This window comes from Canis lupus, chromosome 5 (assembly GCF_011100685.1).
Source record: "Canis lupus familiaris isolate Mischka breed German Shepherd chromosome 5, alternate assembly UU_Cfam_GSD_1.0, whole genome shotgun sequence".
NCBI lineage: Eukaryota > Metazoa > Chordata > Mammalia > Carnivora > Canidae > Canis > Canis lupus.
In genome coordinates, this window is record NC_049226.1 from 88,549,982 (window position 1) to 88,567,757 (window position 17,776).

Below are 17,776 nucleotides of genomic sequence, written 5' to 3' on the forward strand. Positions count from 1 at the left end.
TGTCCCTGGGTGTGGCGGCTTGATGAGTCTAGGCTGGGGACACAGAGGCCCCTGGAGGGGGTATTTGAGGACCTGAACGCCACTAGAAGTAGAAGGGCCTTTGGGCGTTTAGAGGAGTATGGCCTCCAACATACTGGGGCTGAGAGATGTTCCCATTGTAACATCAGCTTAGGAAATGCTATTTAACCTCCTTGCTCTTCATGAGCTGCCATTCACATTCCCCGGGACTCCTTAGACCCTTTAAAATGGAAAAGCTTACCATAAACTTGAGAAAGCTTAACTCAGGTCTATGCACCAGGTGTGTGTGTGTGTTGTGATGTATTTGATTCTCTACCTCTATCTATTTGATCCTATATTTATTCACAATCTACAGGTATTGTGAGGAACCTCGAGGAAACAACTTTGACCTCACCCAACCTCTCACCCCGTCGACTAATAGACAAAATTAGGCAGGGCCGACGGAAGTGCTCTATAGAGGGAATATTGTAGGAAATGCACAGAGGCAAAAATTTCAGTCCAGCTAAAGCCACGGAGAAAACAATCATACACTCCCAGTCAGAAAGGTGATTTTCAGTACTCCTTGAAAGAGACATAATTGTTAGATTCTTCAACTCCAGACTTAAACCCTCAATGAAAGCACTTACTTAGACTGAGGCCTACTGAAATACCGAAATGCATAGCAATCAGCAAGTTTTAGATGTATGTTCTCCGTCCTGAATAAGAATGGCAAGATGAATCGATAACAAATTATCAATACCGGAAGGAAACTGTCTACAGGACTTGGTGAATCCAAAACACAATTATCTGTGAATTTATGAAGCAAATATGTATTTGTTCAGGTTTCATTTAATTGTGGTACAAGCATGCGTAAGTTTATCAGATAAACTTTTTTTGCAACGCAAACAATTTTGCAACGCACAAATTGAACAAAATAAAATTGTAGTATCTTAAATAAATTTTTTTAAAGATTTTATTTATTGATTGATTCATGAGAGACACACACACAGAGAGAGAGAGGCAGAGACACAGGCAGAGGGACAAGCAGGCTCCACGCAGGGAGCCCCACGTGGGATTCGATCCCGGGACCCCGGGGTCATGACCTGAACCAAAGGCAGGCGCTCAACCACGGAGCCACCCAGGGATCCCCTCTTAAATAATTTAAAATTTACCTTATTTTACCAGCGAAAATCACTCAATTCTTAAGAAACAATTATCAGAGGACGAAATTATAAGAAGCGAGGTTTTTCAAACTGTTAACTTAGGATTTTTTTTTTTTCTCCTTTTTTCTCTAAGTGTGTGGCTTAGACTTCCTAATTGCAGATGATGCAGTTTTTCCATGGTTGTCCATAGCTCCTTCTGCACGTCCCCTCTTGCTCTTTCCCCTCCCGTTACACAAAATAGTTGTACGCATCCCTCTGCCTCCATTCTCAGTTCATCTCAGTGTTTTGGGAGATAAGATTAGAGGCCTTGATCCCCCTGCTGTTAGAACAAGACCTCAATCTCTCACCGTCTCTATGTAATCAGGTCCCTATTTTAGCTGCCACAAAGCTGTCAACAAAAGAAAATAAGCTATCCCGCATCAAGGGGTTAAATTGGATTTCGCAGTGTGCAAAGGCTCTTCTGAGCAAAATTCCACCTGCACCCTCCGTCAGGCAAATTACTTCTGACTTTTAATTTATTTCTCTAGGAAATGGAAAGGTATGGCATATCCAAAGTCAACAGGGAATAAAGTACAAGGTGTAATCAGGTGCTCACCAATCGCAAGCTCCCTTCCCTGTCAGCTTTAATAGGTTCTCAGAACACACAGTTTCTAGAATGCCTGATGCGTCCTCTGTGTTCTGAGTTTTATTTTGGACTTGCCTGGGTAGCGGCTTGGATGCATGTGCCTGGAAGATGGCCCGCGGGACTGCAAACCAGGATTAGGAACCCAACCCGACTCCTGGCTTCGAGGTGCGATGCCTAATCCGAGGGGAGAGCTGATTCCGGTGACGGTGGTGTTTGTATTTCAGGATTATGGATCTTAAGGAGACGGGCACATGTGGGAAACCAGGGAAATACATTTTTAGATGAGGTTACTGTTTCGTGACCAAATCAATTTAGCAGTAAATCATTAAATCATTTAAATGATATGGTCTGATATCATCTCTTTTCTATAATTTTTTTAAAGATCTTATTTATCTATTCATGAGAGACACAGAGAGAGAGAGAGAGGCAGAGACACAGGCAGAGGGAGAGCAGGCTCCACGCAGGAAGGCCGATGCAGGACTCGATCCCAAGCCCCCAGGATCACGACCTGAGCCAAAGGCAGACGCTCAACCACTGAGCCACCCAGGTGCCCCTCTTTTCTGTAATTTAACTGAATATGAGGGTATTTCTGTGATTTAATCTCACAAAACCAATTTTAAGAGATGGAGGAGATTTATATAAATTCATAACCTCAAGTACACATTGCTAAGGGGAAACTAGGAAGCATTTTTGTCCCAGAGATTAAAAGTAAAAAAAAAAAAAAAATGTTTTTTAAGATACAAATTTAATAAGTGTGTGGGGATTGCCCCTTCAATGAAAGAAAAACGGGATAATGATGGAAGATTTCATCTCCATTATAAGAGCCGGAGATTTATTGGTAGATTTTTCTTTTGTGATATTACTGAACGTTTAGTTCAAGCCTGAATGGTATACGCAGGCACGCTTCAGAGTTACTGTGGGTTAAGTTCCAGACCGTCACAATAAAGCAAATATCACAGCAAAGTGAGTCAACTGAACTTTCAGGTTTCCCAGGGCATATGCAAGTTGCGGACTCTGCACTGTGGCCTGTTCGGTGTGCAATAGCAGGTCTAGGAAATGTGCATGCCTTACTTTCAAGGATACTTTATTCTAAAAAAAAAAAAAAAAAAAAAAAAAAAAATTTGCTGGCCCTCATCGGAGCTTGCAGTGAGTTGTGTCCCTTTGCTGGGGGAGGACCCGCCTTGGGGTTGCGGCAGCTTCCCCTCTAGTGCTCGCCGCTTCGCCTGGCAGTTTTCTGGGCCGCAGGCGGCTCCTTCCCTAAACCTCATGAACCAACCTCCGCCAGCTTCAAACCTCTTCGGCAGCTTCCTCACCTCTCCCAGCTGGGATCGAAGAGAATTAGGACTTTGCTCTGAATTAGGCTCTGGCTAAAGGGAATGTTGTGGCGGCTTGAACCTCTGTCCGGGACATAGAATGTTCCCTGTATCAGCAACCAGCCCGTAGCTCGCTGGCCGCTGTGTTCACGGGGGTGGCGCTTTTCACCTCTTCCTGCGACGTTTCCTTTGCAGTCACAATCTGGCTGTTTGGCGCAAGAGGCCTAGATTTCAGCCTGTCGGGGCCTCTGGCATTAGGTCACGGGGCTTAATCATTCCTAGCTTCTGATTCCAAGCGAGCGGTGTGCGACTCCTCCTTCCACTTGGACATTTCGAGGCCATTCGTTGTGGGTCGTCAATCGGCCTAATTTCACGATTGTTTCTCGGGGAACAGGGTAGCCGATGGGGCCGCAGGGGAATGGCCAGTCGGTGGAGGAGTTAGAACACACACAGTTATTGATTCGAGTCACCATCTCACACGGGCACAGGTCCTGGTGCCCTCAAACAATTACAATAGTCACATCGAAGAGCTCCGATCACGGGCCACCATAACAGAATGATAATAATGAAAAAGTTTGAAATATTACAGGAATCGCCAGCTGAGCAAATGCTGTTGGAAGAATGGCACATTCGATTTGCTCAACACCAGCTTGCCACAAACCCTCAATCTGTTTAAAAAAAACACAAAAAACCAAAAAACAACAACAAAAAAAACAAAAACAAAAAACAAAACAAAAAAACATCGTATCAGTGAATTGCAATAAAGCAAAGTGCAATAAAACAAGGTGTGCCCGTACGCCCCGGCGTTCATCTCCTCTCCCATGCCATCCCCTCTTCACTGCCAAAGAGTAGTGATTAATCTCATATTTCTACTAAGCAAACTCAGAAAAAATGAACTTTAGGATATTCATCCGGTAAATTAGGAGAAGGTTATTGGGCAGGGATAATTTTTTTCTAGCTGCGCATAAATAAAACACGTTGGGCTGACCCATTATAATCTGCTTTGAAATATTGTTTCATCCTTCTAATGGCTTCACTGGTCATTTAAACCTTGTCAAACCAGTTCTAAATTATGGATTTCAGGAGAACGTGGGTTTAGGGTGAGGGTCTGGGAATATCATAAAAATGATATTTGTTATACACAAAGACTGGCTAGGACGGCTGGACCCACACATCCTCGGCTGGACCAGGACTCCTGATGTGCATTTTAAGCCGTGGGGCTCTTTTCACAACGGGAACCTGTAGCAAGCACTGCCATACAGACCTCCAAGGAGGATGCAAGCATCCTGAGTCCCACTCTTGTCCCTTACTCTCGCCAACAAATCTCCATGTGACTTAAACCAGTTTGAATAATAGGATTTTATCTCATTTGCAAGCAACAGCAGCAACCACAACAACAAACCCTAACCAATTTCACCTACTGTTTTCACATGCACAATAGCAGATATATTCCCTCTTGTTCATTCTTTTCTGCTTTGCCTCTTTCCTGGTCGTAGAAACTGCCACCAGTTCTCAGATTTCTCACCAAGACGCTCCCGGTGTGGACCAGGTTCTTCTGACTTGGCCTCACGGGGCAGGACGAGTTAGGCCTCAGGCTAATATCGGATTCAGCAATGGTAAGATGTCTGCACTGACACTACCCAGTCACGCCCATATTCTCTTGAATCTAGGTAGGATAATACAGGTTAGTTAGGACACCTTACAGGTAACACGCGACGGAGGTGTTTTGGCCGTAAAATGCATATAACCAGCCGACGGACCGATTTTTCCGATCTTTTACATTAACAAATCACTAAACCACACAAAGAGAACGCATAATGTCTCAACATTTGAGTGTAGATGTTTATAGAGTTCTCCCTCCCCTATTCCCCTGGGTCATGTGTGAAAAATAAATGAGCATTAAATAAGTGAGCAAACAACTGCGAACATTGTAAAAAATTAGCCCTTTAGGGAAATAAAGTTAAATATGGATGATACCGGGATGGAAAGAACACCAAGGCTGTGGACAAGCCTACCTCACCTTCCTCCTTCCCAGCTACTGGATAAACGTTTGCTTTTCCCTTTAAGTTCCTTCGGTCCTTCATGCAATGATCTAGCTCTATTTTCCACCAGGTTTATAGATAAGCCTTTTCACTTTAAATCTGTTCATCTTGTTTGTGATCCAGATGACAGAAAGCAATTGCACTAAATCCTTAACTTAAGTCTGTTTGCATACAAATGGCGCCTTCCAGGCCTGATTTACATTACCCAAGCAGGTTTTTTTTTTTTTTTTTTTTTTTTTTTTTCTGGGAAATTCACTTTCCCTGAGACTGGCATGTGGGTGTCAATTTTCATCAAGGGTGAATCCATTAGTCCCCTTCACTTCCTGATTACTCAAGGCTTTATCAAGTGGAGGGGATTTAACTTCCTTGGAAGATAAGCAATCCATCCATTTCTCTAGATATGGCACATTTTCTCTCTGGACCCGGCCAGACAATCACAAATCCAGGCACCTGGGCCATAATCCTTCAGCCTCTGGTGGAACCGCTTCTACCGAGGTGGCCTTTGCTGTTCCTGGGCTTGCAGTAACGGGCATTGTCAGCCAGTCTTAGGAACACGTAGTCCTTAGTCTGAGGCACAAGAGAATTCATCAACGGTGTGTCTTCATTAATAGGGTTTTCAACCAGCGTCCAGCGCACCCTAGTGAACGTGGATTTGCACCAAGATATTGGTTCACTCGGTCTTCAGGGACTTACGGCAGAGCCCCAGGGCGCATCGCCTCTGGCTAAGAGCAACCTCATCTGTTTATCACCGTCCTCCTTAAAAATAGGACATTTTCCTTTTGCTCCAGTGATATGAAAAAAAAAAATGTTGGGAACACTGCTAGTAGAGCCTCATGCATGACAAGTACATCAGTAGGTTTGCTAAATAACTTGTATTTCTTTTGTGTCATCTAGGGTTTGGATTCTGTAGTTAGACTTGCTGGTTTCCATTCTTGAAAGATTTTTGTCTATTTATTCATGAGACACAGAGAGAGGCGGAGACCCAGGCAGAGGGAGAAGCAGGCTCCCTGATGTGGGACTGGATCCCGGGACCCGGGGTCACGCCCTGGGCCGAAGGCGGATGCTCCACGGCTGGGCCCCCGGCACCTAGAGCTGGAGCTTCCATCTGTCTCCACCGGAGTGTGTTTTCTTTCTTTTCCAGTCCGAGCACACTCGGGCCTGAAGGATAGAAGCTCGTGTGGTCGGAGAACCTGGGCTTGCACGGAGGTTGGCCCATCGCTAGGCGTCTAGTATTTGCTGCCTCCTGCATCCTGGGTTCCTCATCTGTGAACCGGGGCTCAAGCATCTGCCCTCGGGGAGCTCACCCCACCTAGGGGCAGAGGCCGGCCCGCGGGAAGGAGGCGGGGCGGGGGCGCCTGCCCGCAGAGGGACAGCTGCCTGGGGCTGGGGACGAGACCCGCAGTGCAGACGGAAACGTCCAGAAGCCCACTTACACATTCCGATAGCTTTTGGGAAGTAAAAAGAAGGTTCCTTGGAAGATGATACAGATTAGAAGGGAAGATGAGGCTATTTCCCCAGAATGGCAGCGTCTCCCCGCGGCAGTCGCCGAGAGGAGCGCACAGAGGCAAGCCGGGGAGAGCAGGTCGAGGGAAGAAATAATAAGGCCCCGAGTTGGGGAAGACCTCATGACCCTGGGGAAAGCGACAGGAGGGAAGGATGGAGAACCGAGTACGGCCCAAATCACGCATGGCCCACGCCGCCACACACAAGAATTTGGATTTTTATCCTCAGTATAATGGAAAAGTATTGAGGGAGAAAGACCTGTCCCCATTAGGAGAGCCATACAGGTACGACGGCTCCCGGGGGGGTGCATAACGGGTGCCTAGCAGTAGCGTCCCTCGGACGTCACGACTCAGTGTAACTAAGCCCTCAGGCCCGGAACAGGAGGAATAACACAATCGTATTGGTCGCGGAGCTCCTCGGATCACTAAGTGTCACGTAAGTGGAATGACTCGATCCGTGTCCTGACCGAGTTCTTGAACCGGAATGTCTGAGAACATTTCCCGCACGTGGTGAAAAAGGTTAAATTGCCAGATCTCCCAAAATGGGGTGGGAAAATGAGCGCTCAGTCAACGCTGAGTGGAATAAGATGAACCAAAAGTCTTCACGCTGTCGGTTTGCAGCCTAGAAGAAAGGGATTTCCTCCTGGCCTATTCCGTGGGTTTGCGCCGGGTAGCTTAGGCCTGTGTCGCGGGGGGCAGGCCTGGGTCAGAGCCGCGGGCAGCTTCCCACGGGCGGGGTCAGCCCCTCGACTTCCCACGGGGCCCTTTGGAGATACTGAGCAACACAAGTAGTGGAAAGAGGAGCCGGCCCCTTAGGTCAGGACGCGTCGACACCAAGCACGGACACGGGTAAAAAGATCATAAGAAGGGAATATTCCATGCAGGAGGCAAGAAGCCCTGCACGGTCACGGGACTAAGAACCAGATCCCGTGCATCTTAGTAGGAGCAAAACCCACCCACGGTCGACATCAGGAAAGCCATCGCCGGGGGAAGTGGAAGGCAACGTCGCAGGCCCAGGCCTCCGGGGCAGACGCCGCAAGACCCCGTCAGCCGACCTTACAGCTTAGGCCACCCGGCCGGGGGCAGCCGGGGGCAGCGGGTTTATTTTGATTTATCATCGTAACACGTCACCAAAACGAGGTCGGTAAGCATCCCCTGCTCCTACACGGTGAAACGGAACTGGGAGATAAAGGACGAGGGACAGCGGTGACTGCGACCGTTGAGTGAGAAGAAAGGAACTGTGGCTCTTTATCAGGAATCCTGGTCTTCCCCGTGCGTGGCTGGGGTCCCGGTCGCGCCAGCACCAGCCCTGCCCCCACTCCGCCCTGGGAGCACGGCTCACCTGCATAAGGCAATGAGCACCAAGACACTTCTGCGTTTTCTTTGCCTTTTTTTTTTTTTAAGATTTTAAAGATCTTAAAAATTCATATATTTATTTATTTAGAGCACATGAGTGGAGGAAAGGATGGGGAGAGAGAGAGAGAGAGAGAGAGAGAGAAGTCAACTCCCTGCTCAGCACAGAGCCAGTCACGGGTGGGGCTTGATCTCAGGACCTTGAGCCAAAATCAAGAGTCAGATGATTCCCAACCGACGGAGTCACCCCGGCGCCCCTAAAGATCTCATTTTTAATGATCTCCACACGCAGCGTGGGGCTCGAGGTCCCGACCCTGAGACCCAGTGTTGCACACTGTGCCGGCTGAGCCAGCCAGGCGCCCCTGGAAACGCTTCTGAAGCACCACGGTGGGGCTTGTTGCCACACCGCATGGATTTGAACTCACTTTTACAAACCACTTCTTTTAAGGGGGAATAGGAAAAGTCCTGTAAGGTAGGCCAGGAATGAGTTAAGTACAGCGGCTCCTACATTCCTCCATGAAATAGCCGACTCTTTTTCAACGGCTTGCTCACCGTTCTTATTGTTGTCACCCCCCCAACCCCCTTTCCAAAGGCAGACATCCATCCGGGATGTGTTTCTTTGTGAAAGCCAGCAGGTGGCTCTCTGGCGTGTACCTGTCAAAAAAATTAAAATTAAAAAAAAAAAAAAAAAGGCACAACTCCCAACTCCCTTATGTGACGCTCCCCAAAGGGACACCTCGCAAGCGCCTGTAAAACTTCGCCTGCCCCACCTTGGTGCACCGACTTCGATGCTCAAAATGTTCATCTAATCTGTTCAGAATTGTCAGCCAACAAGCTGGGACGGAGTTGTCACCATCTTGTGGCTTCAGCTAAGCCGGGAGCACCCCCCACCTCCCCCGAGGGAGCAGGAGCCCTACAGCGAAGCCACAAGCCAGTGAGGCTCAGCAGGTGTGATTAGCACCACCCTGCTCCGAAACCGGAGGCTCCGTGATTCTGGGGGACCAGTAGCAGCGAACCAAGGACCCCTGGTCTGAAGCACGCACTTCTGTCCTGGTGGAAGCGGCTCGTTCAGCGTTTTAGACGCCGCTGGACGCAACAGGTTGTCTCCACTCACGGCTTTGCTTTTGCCAAAGGAGTTTACCTGGGTTCCCTGGAAAGGCGGCTTCTTAGGAATGAAGTCGCGCCATGTGGAGGGTCACTCGGGGCTGGTACCTGAATGAACTGCCGACGTCCCGGGGCTCTAGGGCCAGTTCTTACTTGAGGCTCCACAGCCCTGCGCATGCCTGCGTCAACAGCGGGATGGTGAATATTAAAAGTAATAACAATAAAAAACCCTTCCCTGTCACCCGAATCCGAAATGGGCCAAGTTGTTGGCTGCATTGTCTGTGGAGGAGAAATCAGCCAGGCTGGATCTTAAGATAGGACCCTTGGGGGGAAAGAAGAAAAAGTAAACTAAAGACCCGGGATTCCCGAGTGTGATGGTCCCAGGCGAGCTGGTGTTTCAGGGCCCTTGGGCCTCCCCGGCGGCTGTCCGGCCCCGCGGCACCTCCCTCCAGTGCCCCCCTCCTCAGCAAGGTGCCCAAGGGACCCCGTCGCCATCGGCCCAAGGCCCGGGCCACTCGCAGGTCACCGGGACAGTAAGGGAAGGAAGGACCAGGGAGGGTGGCCTCCCCCAGCTCAAGCGGTACCCCCGGGTCCCCGCGCCCCCATCCTCCTGGGGCCCGGGTGCCTCCGACAGAGGCTGCTGCCCAACCCCGCGGGCACAGTCGTCTGCTTCCCAAAGTAGGCCCTGACCCGGGTCATGGGGCGGGGGGGAGAGGAGCATCGGGCCAGCAGCCCCTGACCCGGGTCATGGGGGGGGCGGGAGGAGGTGAGCATCGGGCCAGCAGCCCCTGACCCGGGTCATGGCGGGGGTGGGAGGAGACGAGCATCGGGCCATTAGGCCCTGACCCGGGTCATGGGTCCCTGGAGCCGCCCGCGGCCGCGGGGTCACGGCCCCCAGGTGTGCAGAGCAGCCGCCCTGAGGCCGCACCTGCCGGAGGCTGCACCGGCTCCGCACCCTGACCCCGCCCCCTCTTCGGGCAACTTCCCTCCCCTTGTCCCCGGGGGTGCCTGCGGGTGCGGAGTCCGGGAGGCCTGCACCTCCGGGGGACGCTGCGGAGGGGGAGCTGCCGTGTGCCGCCAGGTGCCGCTCGCGCCCTCGCACCCCCGCGCTCCTCGCACCCCTGTGCATCCTTGCACCCCCGCGCTCCTCCACATCCTTGCACCTCTGCGCTCCTCAGAAGCTCACCTGGCCACCTCGGAAGCTCACCCAGCCACCTTGGAAGCTCACCTGGCCGCGGCAGAAGCTCACCTGGCCACCTTGGAAGCTCACCCGGCCACCTCGGAAGCTCACCTGGCCACCTTGGAAGCTCACCCAGCCACCTTGGAAGCTCACCTGGCCGCGGCAGAAGCTCACCTGGCCACCTTGGAAGCTCACCTGGCCGCGGCAGAAGCTCACCTGGCCACCTTGGAAGCTCACCCGGCCACCTCGGAAGCTCACCTGGCCACCTTGGAAGCTCACCCAGCCACCTTGGAAGCTCACCTGGCCGCGGCAGAAGCTCACCTGGCCACCTTGGAAGCTCACCCGGCCACCTCGGAAGCTCACCTGGCCACCTTGGAAGCTCACCCAGCCACCTTGGAAGCTCACCCGGCCACCTCGGAAGCTCACCTGGCCGCGGCAGAAGCTCACCTGGCCACCTCGGAAGCTCACCTGGCCCCGCGCAGGCGTCCCACCTGAGCGGGAGGGGCGGCGGCGGGCGGCCTGGAGCTGCGGGCCCCACCTGCAGGGCAGCACCCCTGCCGCCGAGAGGACCTTTCCCAAAGCAGCGATTTCCGCCCCCACAGGTGTCGAATGGCGTCGTTTAACGATGTTTATAGGTCGTAAAACATGCGTTGGGCTGATGGATGAGTTTGTATCTTCAGAGGAACTAGAATCGCAAACAAACAACAACAAAACGATGCAGGGAGAGACGAAAGAAAAACGTCCTAACAGATGTGTTCACTACTAAATAGAACACACAACATGTGCCGCAAAATAAAAGAACCATTTGGCAACATAAAATATCTTGGCATCTGTGTCAGATTTGTAACCACAGTAAAATATTGATATGGACCATAAAACTCAAGTTCTATATTCCTGTGCTCGTGGGTGACTCTGCCCTGAAAGACCTTGCACGGCGGAATTGCTCTTGCCCATCGCAGACCCCTCATGACCCGCCTGTTTCATGATGTGGCATTGACTGGCTCATTTTCAAAAAGTAGATGCAAAAAATGGGAATGTGCATTAATTGCAAGCAAGGTGTGAATTTGTCATCTTAGATAAACAGAGGAGGAACTACCCAGCTTGGATCCATCGGTGGGAAGACGTACTTAGGGAAGTCTGTGCAGATAAAAGGTCACTGAAACTTGAAGCTGAGTTTTATTTTTTATTATTATTTTTTAAGCTTTTTTTAAGATTATTTATTTATGAGAGAGAGAGAGAGGCAGAGACCAAGGCAAAGGGAGAAGCAGGCTCCATGCACCGGGAGCCGGACGTGGGACTCGATCCCGGGACCCCAGGGTCACGCCTTGGGATGAAGGCAGGCTCTAAACCGCTGAGCCACCAGGGGATCCCCGAAGCTGAGTTTTAATATTAACTTTATATTTAGTAACATATTATGGAATTGGTTATTTTCAGAAAAACTGACATGATCAAAGGTAGTATCTATGAAGCTATATATGGTATTTAATAATTAAGTGTTTTTATGTAAATACATAATCATTTAAATGGCATGGTAAATACTATTTTAGCAAAATATTACTAAATACATATTCACATATTTTATCAGTTTTATGACCAATACGTTACAAAAACAACTTACATATAAGAAACAGTATAGAAAATATACATGAGGGGATCCCTGGGTGGCTCAGCGGTTTAGCGCCTGCCTGTGGCCCAGGGCCTGATCCTAGAGCCCTGGGATCGAGTCCCACATCGGGCTCCCGGCATGGAGCCTGCTTCTCCCTCCTCCTGTGTCTCTGCCTCTCTCTCTCTCTCTCTCTATTTCTATCATAAATACATGAATAAATAAATCTTAAAAAAAAAGAAAATATACATGAGTCATGAAGACAAAATAGTGTAGTTCGATGCAGTTTTTTAAGCAAAGCCTCCGCTCTGCTTATGAACGCAACCAGTTCTTGGAATTGTTTTAGCAACTTCCTTCTGGAACTTAGCTCTCTTAATGTACTTTTTGAAAGTGTGTGCAGTGCAATGTCCTCTCTCATCCATGTCGGACATTAATTTTCCAATAAGAAACGCACGATAATATTCTCACACAAAGTGCTCGCTACTGTCATGTGACTCCGATGGGTGAAATAAGGAGCATTTACGGTCACTTTTCACAAAGCGATGCCCATAGCGTAGTCACAACATGATCCTAGTGAACGCTTTGCTCAGAATGGACACACGGCCGTGCCGTAATTTCTAAACTTTGTAACTTGACGTCACCTGTCACCCATTCCTCCCAAGCCCCCGCAGATAGCTGACTTGCCAGGCTGCCTCTCCCGCCCATTCCCGCCTGACCCGCCCTCCCGAAGCCCCTGCTCCGGGCCTGCACCTGCGCCGCCTCCTGCTCTCGGGCTGTCATCCCGGAACCAGCCTGCCCCTCTTCGCGGGTGCTCGTTTCTCTCGTGTGCTGCAGGTTCCACACTGAGCCATTTTCTTCCCGCTTGTTGCTTTACTTTGTTGTCTGAAGAAATTTCTAGGTTTTCCCTGAGAAATGGTCTATGAGAGACAACTCTGTTTCGAGACTTTGCACATTTAAAAGTATTTTCATTTTTTTAAAATATCTTCATTTCTTCTTTCCACTGGATTCAGTTTGAGAAAAAAAAAATCTAATTTTGAGTATCCATGTCTCTGTGTTCAACATTTTTGCTCCATGATCGTTTGGCTTTCAGAATTTTCTCTGAAAAATCCAATGTCCTTCGGTATTGCAATGCTTTCTGAGTTCTTAAAGATCTTCTCTGTGTCAGGTGTTTAAAATTTCATGGTGGGACACCTTATTGCAGGACTATTTTATCATTCACTGAACAGAGTGAGTCCTCTTAATATGGAAAGGCCTCCTAAATTCAGAGATGCTTCCTTGTACTCAGTAGTTTTTTTTAATAAATTTATTTTTTATTGGTGTTCAATTTGCCAACATACAGAATAACACCCAGTGCTCATCCCGTCAAGCGCCCCCCTCAGTGCCCGTCACCCAGTCACCCCCACCCCCCGCCCTCCTCCCCTTCCACTACCCCTAGTTCGTTTCCCAGAGTTAGGAGTCTCTCATGTTCTGTCTCCCTTTCTGATATTTCCCACTCATTTTTTCTCCTTTCCCCTTTATTCCCTTTCACTATTATTTATATTCCCCAAAGGAATGAGAATATACACTGTTTGTCCTTCTCCGATTGACTTACTTCACGGAGCATCATACCCTCCAGGTCCATCCACGTCGCAGCAAATGGTGGGTATTTGTTGTTTCTAAAGGCTGTGGACTCAGTAGTTTTATAGGAATTCTGGAGAGATGGAAAGGAGAAAATGGACTGTGGAATTTTATCAGTTGGCTATGAAGCCTTCTGGAATAGTTTTCTAAGTTGCCCATTGTTTTCCTCTGGATTTTCAATCTGTCTTGAGCTGTACTTGCTGGGGTACTACCTCAGTTCTACCATCCAACGTTCTTTCTCTTCCCCTTAATACTTCTGCTATTTTACTTTCAATTTGCAAGAGCCCTTTTTTATTATTGTCTTTGGATTCTTCCTTTAAGAGAGAACTGCCTTCCTAAGTCACGCCTGTGATAATTTTTCTTGACTCTCTGAAGATATTAATTGCCAGATTTTCTAACATTTTCTCTGCTCCCTCTATTATGTCTGTTCTAAGTCCATTTTTGTTGCTGTTATCTTACATATTTAAATATGTAAAATATTTTTTTTACATATTTTTTCATTATACATCTGACAGAGACGATCTGATCATATTTAAGAAGGGATCTCTAGGTGCTTGGGCAAGGGCTTGTACCCTGATGGGCACAACTACCTGGGAGAAGAGGAATTCTTTTCCTCCCATGGGGATGTATTTTCTATGTGTATAATCATTGGAAGAGACATATTTTTTAAAAGATTTTTTTTATTTCTTTATTTATTTGGGAGAGAGAGAGGGTGAGCAGGGAACACAGCAGAGGAAGAGGGAGAAACAGGCTCCCTGTTGACCAGGGACCCCCCCTCCCAACGCGGGGCCCCACCCCAGGACCTGGGATCGCAACCTGAGCCGAAGGCAGACAGTTAAGCCACCGAGCCACCCAGGTGCCCCTCTTCCCAAGGTGCCATATTTAACAGAAATATTATCAGCTTTATTTGTGTCTTAGCGATGAGAACAAAAAAAAATAGTTTATGATCAAAAGGATGTTATATTTGGACACTTAAAAATAAGGATAGAAAAAATGACACGTGCTTTTTCATATGAAGCATCGGTTGAGTCAATCTTTAGATTTTATCCTCGAACAATCCGCCCCATCTCCTTTAAATGTCCTGTAAAGCGCACCTTTATTCGGAAAGTGCCAAGGGTCTTCAAGCGTGAGAAAGCAAACCAGAACGAGCATGTCCCCAGAATGATTTTCTTGTGTCACTTAGAATTAGAACTGGACCACACGAGCCCATAGATGGAACGCACGAGCACCCACACCGAGAAAGGCCACGTGGTCCAAAGACAGAACGTCGTCATTCACTATTCAAATCAAAGGAACAGCTTCTGTCTTGAGAATTAAACAGACAAAGTGCACACACAATGGATGAGAGGAGCCACGGGTAGGGGTGAGGCCCGGCCGCCTGGAAAGGTGTGGGGGCCCGGGGAACAGCCGCAGCGCCGCCCGAGGGGCCTCGCGGAGCCTGGGGAGGCAGAGGCAATCACAGGGGCAGCTTGCGGAGCTACAGAAAGAGCCGAAAGAGGAGGGTTTTGTGGTGAAATAGGCGCAGAGCAAGTCCGAGGAGGCAGGAGGCAGGAGGCAGCGGCCGGGAGGGATGGAGCAGGAGCGCATCGACTCCTCCGTGGGCCCAAGCTCGCCCCCAGACCTCAACACTTCGCCCTGTCCTACCTGGAAACCCTTCTCACCAGTGCACTCCCGTTGGGGCTGTCTCTCCGGTGACGGTGATGACCCCAGGGACCCCATGCCCCATTCCATCACCTGCGCAGACGTGGCCGCCACAGCCGAGATCAGGGTAGACCTGCTACACGGCCCAGTCACTGGATGAGGATGTTAGTGGAATCGGCAAAGGAGTATTTAACCGGATTTTCTGGTTTATCAGATTCAGCGGACTTGGGTGCCGCGTGGGGTGCCCCCAGCACCATCTGCGTCTCTCCTGCTACAAGGCAGAGGCCGAGATTTGAAAGGTCAAGAAAGGAACACGAGGGGCGCTCCGTCCGGCTGAGCGTGCGGCTCCCCCCTTCTTTCTCTGTGCCGGAGACCGTCGTCCCCTGGGCTGCTGGCAGCGGGAACGGACGCCCCTGTCGGGAGATCACTCTGATGCTTACTCCGAGGGTTTGGTCTTTTTCTGCAGCCAGAAAGGAAAGACTTAACAGAAGACAGTGCAGTAACTCAGACTAGAAAATGCATCCACCATAGCACAGAACTGCCTTTTTTATGGTGAATAAGCAATACAATTCAAACACCTAAAGACGTCCGGGCTCGGTGCTACCCCCACGTTCTCACTGAGGGGTCATGATAGGTGGCTCTGAACCCGAGGCAGGGGTGTCCCATCTACCCCTCAGGAGACTGTCGGCTTCTCCACACACATTTTAACCATTGAGGAGGGCAGGGGTGAAAATGCTGCGGAAAGCAGGATTCTAATCAGCAGAATAAGTTCATTTTAATTGAATATTCACAAGCTCTTCCTTGTATCCTTGGATGGTGCTACACTCTTTCAGGTGGTTTGCTGGAGTCAGCCTCCTGGGTTCTATCCATCTGGGGACACTGACAATATTGAATTTCGCTTCCTGCCAAGCTGACGACTAAATCGGTCATAGTGACCAAAATAAGTTAATGTCACCCTAGAAATCTTGAAATACAGCCTGCCTGCCTTAGTGATTGCGGGAAACAGTCGGATCGTCATACTCTCCCACATGGCGAGACGATGAGACACCACCAACGGACCATGTTGAAGACGCCAACGTCACCTTGGAGCAAGGGAGGGGATATGCGGGTATCCCGCGGATGGTTCAAGGAAAAATAAACAGCATCAAGTGATCTAATAGAGAAACTAAGACCTGAAAAACCACATTTACTATGGTCGTTAAAAAAGAGAAGTTGATCCGAAATTGCTCTCTCTGTGTTTGCTGTATAACAGGTGTTGGCTCGATGGCCCTGAATCCCTTTCTTTTTGGGTAAAGCTCGGAAGGCTCCAGTCCTCCACAAAGCATGGCAGAGCCAGTCCCTAGTGACACGAGGTCTGCGAACACCAAGGAAGGGGACAAAACCAAAAGTCGTTAAAGTCAAGACCATCCCATAGGGTGACAAAGGGCTCATCTGTGACATGAGACACCTGTCCCTCAGCAATTGGCCCGCACCCAGCTGTTCACCCGACGGAGCCCGCAGAGTGGGAGGCCACGATCACAGAGTCGCAGCCGCTACTGCTCAGGGCCAGCCGCGGATCAGCGATGAGGCATCTAAAACGCCCTGAGCACTCCCACAAATGCCACCAGGGTGGCCTCCTTCGTTCAGCATAAGACGGTACACGGACACGTGAGAGCTGGTGGAGAAGCCGTCCGCCTACCCCAGGCCTTCCCCTTAGGAGTTTACGGGCCTTTTAGCCGCGTCTTTTGAAATTAGAGACATTCGTCCAAGAAAGATCGAGGCCGTTTTCTCATGACGAATTGCCACTTCATAGTGAACACCACCTCTTTTAGCTCTTTTAAAAAAATATATTTAATTCATACATTTAATCTGATGCCCTTTCTTGTGATTGCTCCCAGCTTTTTCTCTCTTTCAACTTGTAAGTAAGGACGCCACTCTCTGAGTTTTAACCCATACTTAGATTCACACAACTGCCACCATAATCGGGACGGAGAACAGCTGCTACACTTCGATGAATTCCATTGTGCTGCAGCTTTTTTTAAATTTAAATTTAAATTTAAATTTAAATTTAAATTTAAATTTTAATTTCAATCTTAATTTTAATTATTTATTTATTTATTTATTTATTTTGTGCTGCAGCAATTTTAATTTTAATTTTAATTTCAATTTCAATTTCAATTTTATTTATTTATTTATTTATTTATTTATTTATTTATTTATTTATTTATTTATTTATTTTGTGCTGCAGCTTTGTGTTCAAACGCTCTCGTTGCCCCCAAAGTCTGGCCACACTTACCTGTTCTCTGCCCCTAGAGTTTCGTCTAGTGTTTCTAAAACGCTGCACAAATGAATTCCTACCGTGTATAACCTTGTGAGTCTGGTTTCCCTCACTTAGCAGAATGCGTTTGGGATTCATCTGTCTCATTGGTTTACCAGTTGCCCACTCCTCTTTATTGTTGAGTAGTGTATCATTGCAGGGAAGGCGCACGATTGCGAATTCACACACTGAAGGACATTTTGGTTGATTCCAGGTTTTAGCTTCTATGAAGACTGCCGTTGCAAATATTCCTATATATAAACTTACGCTTTCTTGGACAGAGGCCTAGGAGTGAGATTTTTGGGGTCACGTTGGAAGTGTAAATTTAACTTTGGCTCTT